General features: G+C 42.9%; 1 pseudogene; it reads right to left on the bottom strand.

Moving 5' to 3' along the window:
• Positions 1 to 478: 478 nt before the first annotated feature.
• Positions 479 to 7354, bottom strand: LOC111963638 (tRNA (cytidine(32)/guanosine(34)-2'-O)-methyltransferase-like; annotated as a pseudogene).
• Between the last annotated feature and the right edge of the window lie 599 nt (positions 7355 to 7953).

The following is a 7953-nucleotide window of genomic DNA, read 5'->3' as shown; positions in this document are numbered from 1 at the left end:
ATGAACCAGACTTGTGGAGGTCTACAATTTTTTTTCTGAGGTCTTGACTGATTTCTTTTGATTTTCCCATGATGTCAAGCAAAGAGGCACTAAGTTTGAAGGTAGGCCTTGAAATACATCCACAGGTACACCTCCAATTGACTCAAATGATGTCAATTATTTAAGCCACCTCTTTAAGGAATACCTAGGATAGGATAAAGTAATCCTTCTGACCCCCCCCCACCCCCCTTAAAAGATTTAGATGCACTATTGTAAAGTGGCTGTTCCACTGGATGTCATAAGGTGAATGCACCAATTTGTAAGTCGCTCTGGATAAGAGCGTCTGCTAAATGACTTAAATGTAAATGTAAATGTAATTAGCCTATCAGAAGCTTCTAAAGCCATGACATCATTTCTGGAATTTTCCAAGCTGTTTAAAGGCAGTCAACTTAGTGTGTAAACTTTCACCCACTGGAATTGTGATACAGTGAATTATAGCCTCATTATTGTTATATTATTGTGTTACTTTTTAAATATTTTTTTTTGTTTTCATAATATTTTCGTAACTATTCCTTGAACTGCATTGTTGGTTAAAGGCTTGTAATTTAGCATTTCACCGTAAGGTCTACACCTGTTGTATTCGGCGCTTGTGACAAATAACATTGGATTTGATTTGATTTAGAGATGGTAAGTCCGGTCCAACTCAAAGGCACTCAGGTTCCCACAGGTGAGGAAAGGAACTATGATTCAATTGGGCCCCTGGTCCCAGGTTTTTTTCCCACGGAATATCTACACAGGAACCAAAGGATAGGACAACATTCACAGCTAATTTAATTCCACAAAGTTCCAAACCCACTACGTCAATGAAATTCTCATCCAACGTTCAGCCTACCTTTGCAACAAACGTTCCTTCGGGATTCAGTACAGGTTTTGTAATGTTTAGCGCCTGAGAAGGTATATTTAATAAAATATTGTAAAGGGATGAACAATACAGACATATAACTAGATCAGCTATTTGGTATTCAACTGAATATAACACTTGTTGCAGTGTGGTACTCGCAGCAAATGTGAGCTGGGCCAGGACATACTCATCCACATCATGGAGTCCCGTCACTATGGAGACAAGCCAGAAAATGACCAATGAGAGAAGCCATATGCAAATAGTCCAATGACTAAACAACAAACTCCAAAGTGGACACTAAAAGAAAAGTATAAAAGTATATAGAACACTAACCGTCTGGTGCTCCATCAAACATTACCAGGTCTGCAGACTGTCCTTCAAAATGCACATGAACTCCTGGGCAGTTGAGATCTAAAAATATTAAGCAAAACCAATATTTTTGACCCACCAGCTTTGTTGAAATACAATATGAGTGCCTGATCCAAATCTGTCACACAGTGGCTTGATTCCAAACCAAGCACTTATCCCCGTCCCTCTGCCCTTGATGATGACTTGCACTTCCTTCTCTGAGAGGTCTGGAATCCAGCCAATGGTGCAGCCAATTCAGTGTTCCAGAATAGTGTGCAGTCTCTACAGGTCCTTGTGGGACAGATGTTTCCCTGTTACCTTTATGATGTCCCCCTGGATCTGTGTGACCCCTGGGAGAGGAGCCATGGCCTGGGGGTCCACCACCACAATCTTCACCTCCTCACTTTTCTCCTCTGTCAAACAATCAGATAACAACACAGTATTAGTGTTATGCACACTATTCAATAACACCCCATACTAACTGCCAACCATGCTTAGAGGAGAAGGAAAGTGAGTGAGACCAACCTGAATGGCTGAGGACCTGGCTCCAGCTGCCTGACGGCTCGTGTACATTAGTATGTGTTAAATTGCGCGTGCCGCTCCGGCCGCCCAGAGTGGCTCACTTGTGGGTGTGCTGGCAGCATATAGCAGCACGTTTGATTGTGAGTCAAGAATTCAGCATAGCACGTTTGTATGAAGGTCTGGTTATTTAAATGGGTATTCTCCATTTCATGAATTTATTCACAGGTAAATAGTAATATGCTCTAAACCACTCTGGTGAAAAATGTTGCTGCCCTGTTTCCAATCGTCCACATTGATGCTGGGAGAACCTATTCAAGTCAGTAAATTAATTTCTAAAATAAAGAATATAAAAAGTATTACTAGGTAACTAGCTACAGTGCAGGCCAACTTTACATACGGTATAGCTAGCTAGATAAGTGAATTAAATATCACTGTCAAAGTGAGAAAGTATTAAGGCTATTCTGAATAGGGCAGGTACTTTTGTGTAGTTTCAGTCCCTAGAAGTGAGGACAGAGACAATAGTAACAATAGTAACATAATGTTCAGTGCTGTATAATTTGAGTATCCACAATGATGTGGTGGTGATGTGAAAGTCTAATAATGACATTATCTTCCATATTCCTACAGATACCTTGCAATTGGAGATTCCTTCAAAACGACTGTCAACAGTTCAAGGTTGCGTGACAAGGGCCATCTGGGACTGCCTCCTGAGGGAATTCAGGTGTGTGAAGGTCACCTGTGTCCTGCATAACTTCAAGAGCATGGACATGAGAACCAGGATGGGATCTGCAGCTCGCCGCCGTGTCCCAGAGGAGAAGTCTGCTGCTCTGCAGGATGTTTCAAGGAAGGGGTCCAACAACGCAGCAAGAGAGGCAATCCGTGTACGGGAGATCTTCACCTCCTACTTCTTTGAAGAGGGTGCTGTTCCCTGGCAACACCATAGTCTACAATCAAAGAGCCATCCACATTGCAAAAAGAGTATTCTTCAATTTACTTAGCTATGTCAACTGCAGTTATTCAATTCCCAGTTTCTTTCCCTTTGATTTCTACTTCTCTGGTGAGGGTGCTGTTTAGGTAAGGGTGATGTCTGTACAAAAACAAAACAGGCTATTTTAAGTCACCCATATAGAAAAAATGTAGAACAATTAGACACCCTATAACCCACACCTACACACATGTATCAATCTGATTGATGGATTGTGTTGTGCAGTAAGCAGGCTCAGGTGTATAACAGTGGCTCATTCCACCTTCAAAGAATACTGTAGGCAAGAGCGCCAACCATCGAGAATAGTAAGACACTTCATTATTTCTTTAACTACACTATATTGAGACCAAGAACGATGTCTTGCTTCCGGGCAGGCTAAACACATTCTTCGCACACTTTGAGGATAAAACAGTGCGACCGTCACGGCACGCTACCAAGGACTCTGGGCGTGTGTGTAAAACATTTAAACGTGTTAACCCTCGCAAGGCTGCTGGCCCAGACGGCATCCCTAGCCGCGTCCTCAGAGCATGCGCAGACCAGCTGTCTGGTGTGTTTACGGGCATATTCAATCTCCCCTATCCCAGTTTGCTGTCCCCACATGCTTCAAGATGGCCACCATTGTTCCTGTACCCAAGAAGGCAAAGGTAACTTAATGACTATCGCCCCGCAGCTCTCAGTGCTTTGAGAGACTAGTCAAGGATCATATCACCTCTACCTTACCTGCCACACTAGACCCACTTCAATTTGCTTACCGCCCCAATAGATCCACAGACGATACAATCGCCATCACTCTGCACACTGTCCTATCCCATCTGGACAAGAGGAATACCTATGTAAAATGCTGTTTATTGACTATAGCTCAGCATTCAACACCATAGTACCCTCCAAGCTCATCATTAAGCTCGAGGGCCTGGGACTGAACCCCGCTCTGTGCATCTGAGTCCTAGACTTCCTGACGGGCCGCCCCCAGGTGGTGAAAGTAGGAAACATCACCTCCACTCCGCAGATCCTCAATACTGGGGCCCCGCAAGGGTGTGTGCTCAGCCCCCTCCTGTACTCCCTGTTCACCCATGACTGCGTGGCCAAGCACGCCTCCAACTCAATCATCAAGTTTGCAGATGACACAACAGTAGTAGGCTTGATTACCAACGATGACGAGACAGACTACAGGGAGGAGGTGGGGGCTCAGGGAGTGTGGTGCCTGGATAACAACCTCTCACAAAATGTCAACAAAACAAAGGAGACGATCGTGGACTTCAGGAAACAGGAGAGGGTGCACCCCCCCCCATCTACATCGACGGGACCGCAGTGGAGAAGATGGAAAGCTTCAAGTTCCTTGGCGTACACATTACTGACAAACTGAAATGGACATCCCAGACAGTGTGGTGAAGAAGGCGCAACAGAGCCTCTTCAACCTCAGGAGGCTAAAGAATTGTGGCTTGTCACCTAAAACACTCACAAACTTTTACAGATGCACAATTAAAAGCATCCTGTCCATCTGTATCACCGCCTGGTATGGCAACTGCACCGCCCGCAACTGCAAGGCTCTCCAGAGGGTGGTGCGGTCTGCCCAACGCATTACTGGGGGCAAACTACCTGCCCTCCAGGACACCTACAGCACCGGATGTCACAGGAAGGCCAAAAAGATCATCAAGGACATCAACCACCCGAGCCACTACCTGTTCACCCCGCTATCATCCAGAAGGCAAGGTCAGTATAGGTGCATCAAAGCTGGGACCGAGAGACTGAAAGACAGCTTTTATCTCAAGGCCATCAGACTGCTAAAAGGCCATCGCTAGCACATCAGAGGCGGCTGCCTATAGGCATAGACTAGAAATCACTGGCCACTTTAAGGAATGGAACACTAGCCACTTTAATAATGTTTACATATCTGGCATTACTCATCTCATATGTATATACTGTATTCTATACTATCTTAGTCACTTAGTTATGTTTACATGTCTTGCATTACTCATCTCATATGTATATAATGTTTTCTATACTATTCTACTGTATCTTAGTCCGTTCCGCTCGTACATTGCTGGTCCATATGTATATAGTCTTAATTCATTCCTACTTAGATTTGTGTGCATTGGGTATATGTTGTGTAATTTGTTAGATATTAATTGTTAGATATTACTGCACTGTCAGAGCTAGAAGCACAAGCATTTCGATACACCCACAATAAGATCTGCTAATCACGTGTATGTGACCAATAAAATTTGATTTGCTTTATTGTTTGTCCTTGTGTGTCTGTCCATGTTTTTCCAGTATAAAGTACTCTGCAGCCACTTAGTGTGGACACCAGGTGAGGCCACACACAGATTCCTGTTGAACACTGTCTCTTTAACTACCTTATTTTCTCAATAACAGTCTCTCTTCACTTCATCTCTCTCTCCCCATCTCCCTAAATCCTCTAGGTTATATCAGCTGTGTCGGTAAACCCCTCCCGCATCTGAACTGGCTACATAGAGGGCACAGCATGATCAGAGGTGAGAGGTCACTTGGTAGGGCCAGCAGGATATATTATTAGAGATGCTTTACATTGAAATACAGATAGAGATGTAGTAGTCCCTGAGTTAATGATCCAAGGTCAGTTTTGCATTTCACCTCCTTATGATTATGATGACCGACAGTGTTAGAATTTTAAAAAAACATGTCTTGAACAAGCTATCTCTTTCTCTCTCCATCTGTCTCTTGTCTGCAGGTATGTTTTGATGTGAGAGTGGATGCCAACCCCCAGTCCCGTCATCTCCACCTCACCCGCTCTTAAGATAACCTTTGGGCCAACTGGGAGCCCAAGACTGGTTAGGAAACACCACTAGAGACACTATTATGTAATTGTGATGAACTGAGAGAATATTAGGGTAGCACTGTAATTCATTAATCATATGCTGTATTCCCTGCTCCTCTGTTCTTAGCTCTTTCCCTTTCTCTCTTTTACACCTCTCTCACCACCTCTTTCTTCCTCTGTTTTTAGATGTGCATTGAAGTACAGATTGAACTTGTATTTATAATATAATATTACAATTATAATATTTAGAATGCATAAATTATGTATTTATAACACTTGGATAATGAACTTCTTTCAATAAAGCGTTTCACATTCTCTACTGGTTGAAATTGAGTCTCTCATTTGATGAAATAATACACCTAATACTCCTGTGTCCTCAGATCAATGCAGATGAAAGAAAATTYGATATTGAGATGAACCGGTTTTAGATTATTTACATGATGCATAGGAGTAGTGTACTGTTTTTTAAATTCTGTTCCAAATCAGCCTTTAACTAGTTAAATCATGTTTCTAGTCTACTGCATAGTTACAATGTGTAACCATTTATGTCACAGGACCAGGATTGGTAAACACTGTTGAAGTGTATAATTGTAATACATACATGCAGACACAGCATTATTCAAAGACTGGAATTTGATACTCCTGGTATTGGACAGGACTGAAAAATAATGTCTCACAGACATTCATACATGAACTGGGCCTTTATTTGCCACGGTAGAGTACATGATCAGTGAATATATTCAATGTGAGGTCTACAATGTGGGGATCTCCTGCACGGTAATAACTACATGTATATACGACTTGCATCCTTGGCATACATTTATATTATATTCTACATGAATGTCATTCAGACTGTTTTGAAGTTGATACAACCGGCTATGATAGCTGAGGTTCATAGCTAGGTTCTGAACCAATATTTATATCAAACGTTTTAGGTTCCATACACAGATCGGCTACATTGCTAGCTACACATCCTTAGTCACACAGGTATTTTTTATCCTCCGCTGCACAATAACCAAGAACATAGTTAGCTAGCTACATTACTTCAGCTATCTGGCTAATGTTAGCTAGTCACCTAGCTTGCTAAATAGCGATTTTCGTAAATGTACTTTATGACCAATAAATATGCATCATTTTTTTGTCTCTACATTAACTAACATATTCCTCTCAACTGTACATGTTTTGCATGAATCGTTATGACGTTATAATTACTTACATTTGCTGACATCCTAGCATTTTTGTCAGCCGTCTTTGCTGAAGAATGTCTTCAGCGTTGGGTCCCATAGCTTCAAATTCGTCATGGGAACCACTTGATACGATTGGTCATCGCCCAGTGGTCGTCGCTGGTGATTTGCATAAGATGGGAAATGTATAACTTTTTCACCGCCTTCCACGCCATGTTTGTGATGCCCAACGGTCCCCCGACCTTCTCGCCACTTTCTTTTCATTGTGTACACGGGGCATGAGGCAGCACACAGGTCTACTGCCCTCTTCACACCTGGGAAGGAGAAATGGATGTGAAAGTCATATACAAGCAACATTACAAATATGGATGATAAAACTCATCTTCCTATTCCTTTGGCATGATGTTATATTTTACAACATCCATCGATACCCAATATCATAAGCCATAGATATCTGATGTTGACTTAGGGTGAACTAGTGAACTATGGCCAGAAAAGTTTACCCAAATGGCCTTCTTGCCTTAGATCAAGCCAAACTTCTCGTCAAACTGCAGTAGTTTGAACACACTCCTGGCCTTTCAGCCCTCATCAATGGCCAGATGGTAGTAGATATCCTGTTTGTCTTTGGAGGAGCAACACATCTTCACATTTTTGCTAATGACTTTTTAAAAACGGAAATATCACATTTACATAAATATTCAGACCCTTTAATCAGTACTTTGTTGAAGCACCTTTGGCAGCAATTACAGCTTCAAATTCTCTTGGCTATGACCCTACAATGTCATTGAGCTTGGCACACCTGTATTTGGGGAGTTTCTCCCATTATTCTCTGCAGACCCTCTCAAGCTCTGTCAGGTTGAATGGGGAGCGTCACTGCACAGCTATTTTCAGGTCTCTCCGGAGATGTTCGATCGGGTTCAAGTCCTTGCTCTGGCTGGGCCACTCAATGACATTCAGGGACGTGTCCCGAAGCCACTCCTGCGTTGTCTTGGCTGTGTTCTTAGGGTCGTTGTCCTGTTGGAAGGTGAAACTCCACCCCAGTCTGAGGTCCTGAGCGCTCTGTACTTTGCTACGTTCATCTTTCCCTCAACCCTGACTAGTCTCCCAGTCCCTGCTGCTGAATAACATCCCCACAGCATGATGCTGCCACCACCATGAGCATCGTAGGGATGGTGCCAGGTTTCTTTCAGATGTGAAGCTTGGCATTCAGGCCAAATAGTTCACTCTTGGTTTCTCATGC

Source organism: Salvelinus sp. IW2-2015, linkage group LG5 (assembly GCF_002910315.2).
Source record: "Salvelinus sp. IW2-2015 linkage group LG5, ASM291031v2, whole genome shotgun sequence".
Classification (NCBI taxonomy): Eukaryota; Metazoa; Chordata; class Actinopteri; order Salmoniformes; family Salmonidae; genus Salvelinus; species Salvelinus sp. IW2-2015.
The sequence above is the reverse complement of the archived record's forward strand: the minus strand, read 5'-3'. Positions and strand labels throughout refer to the sequence as shown.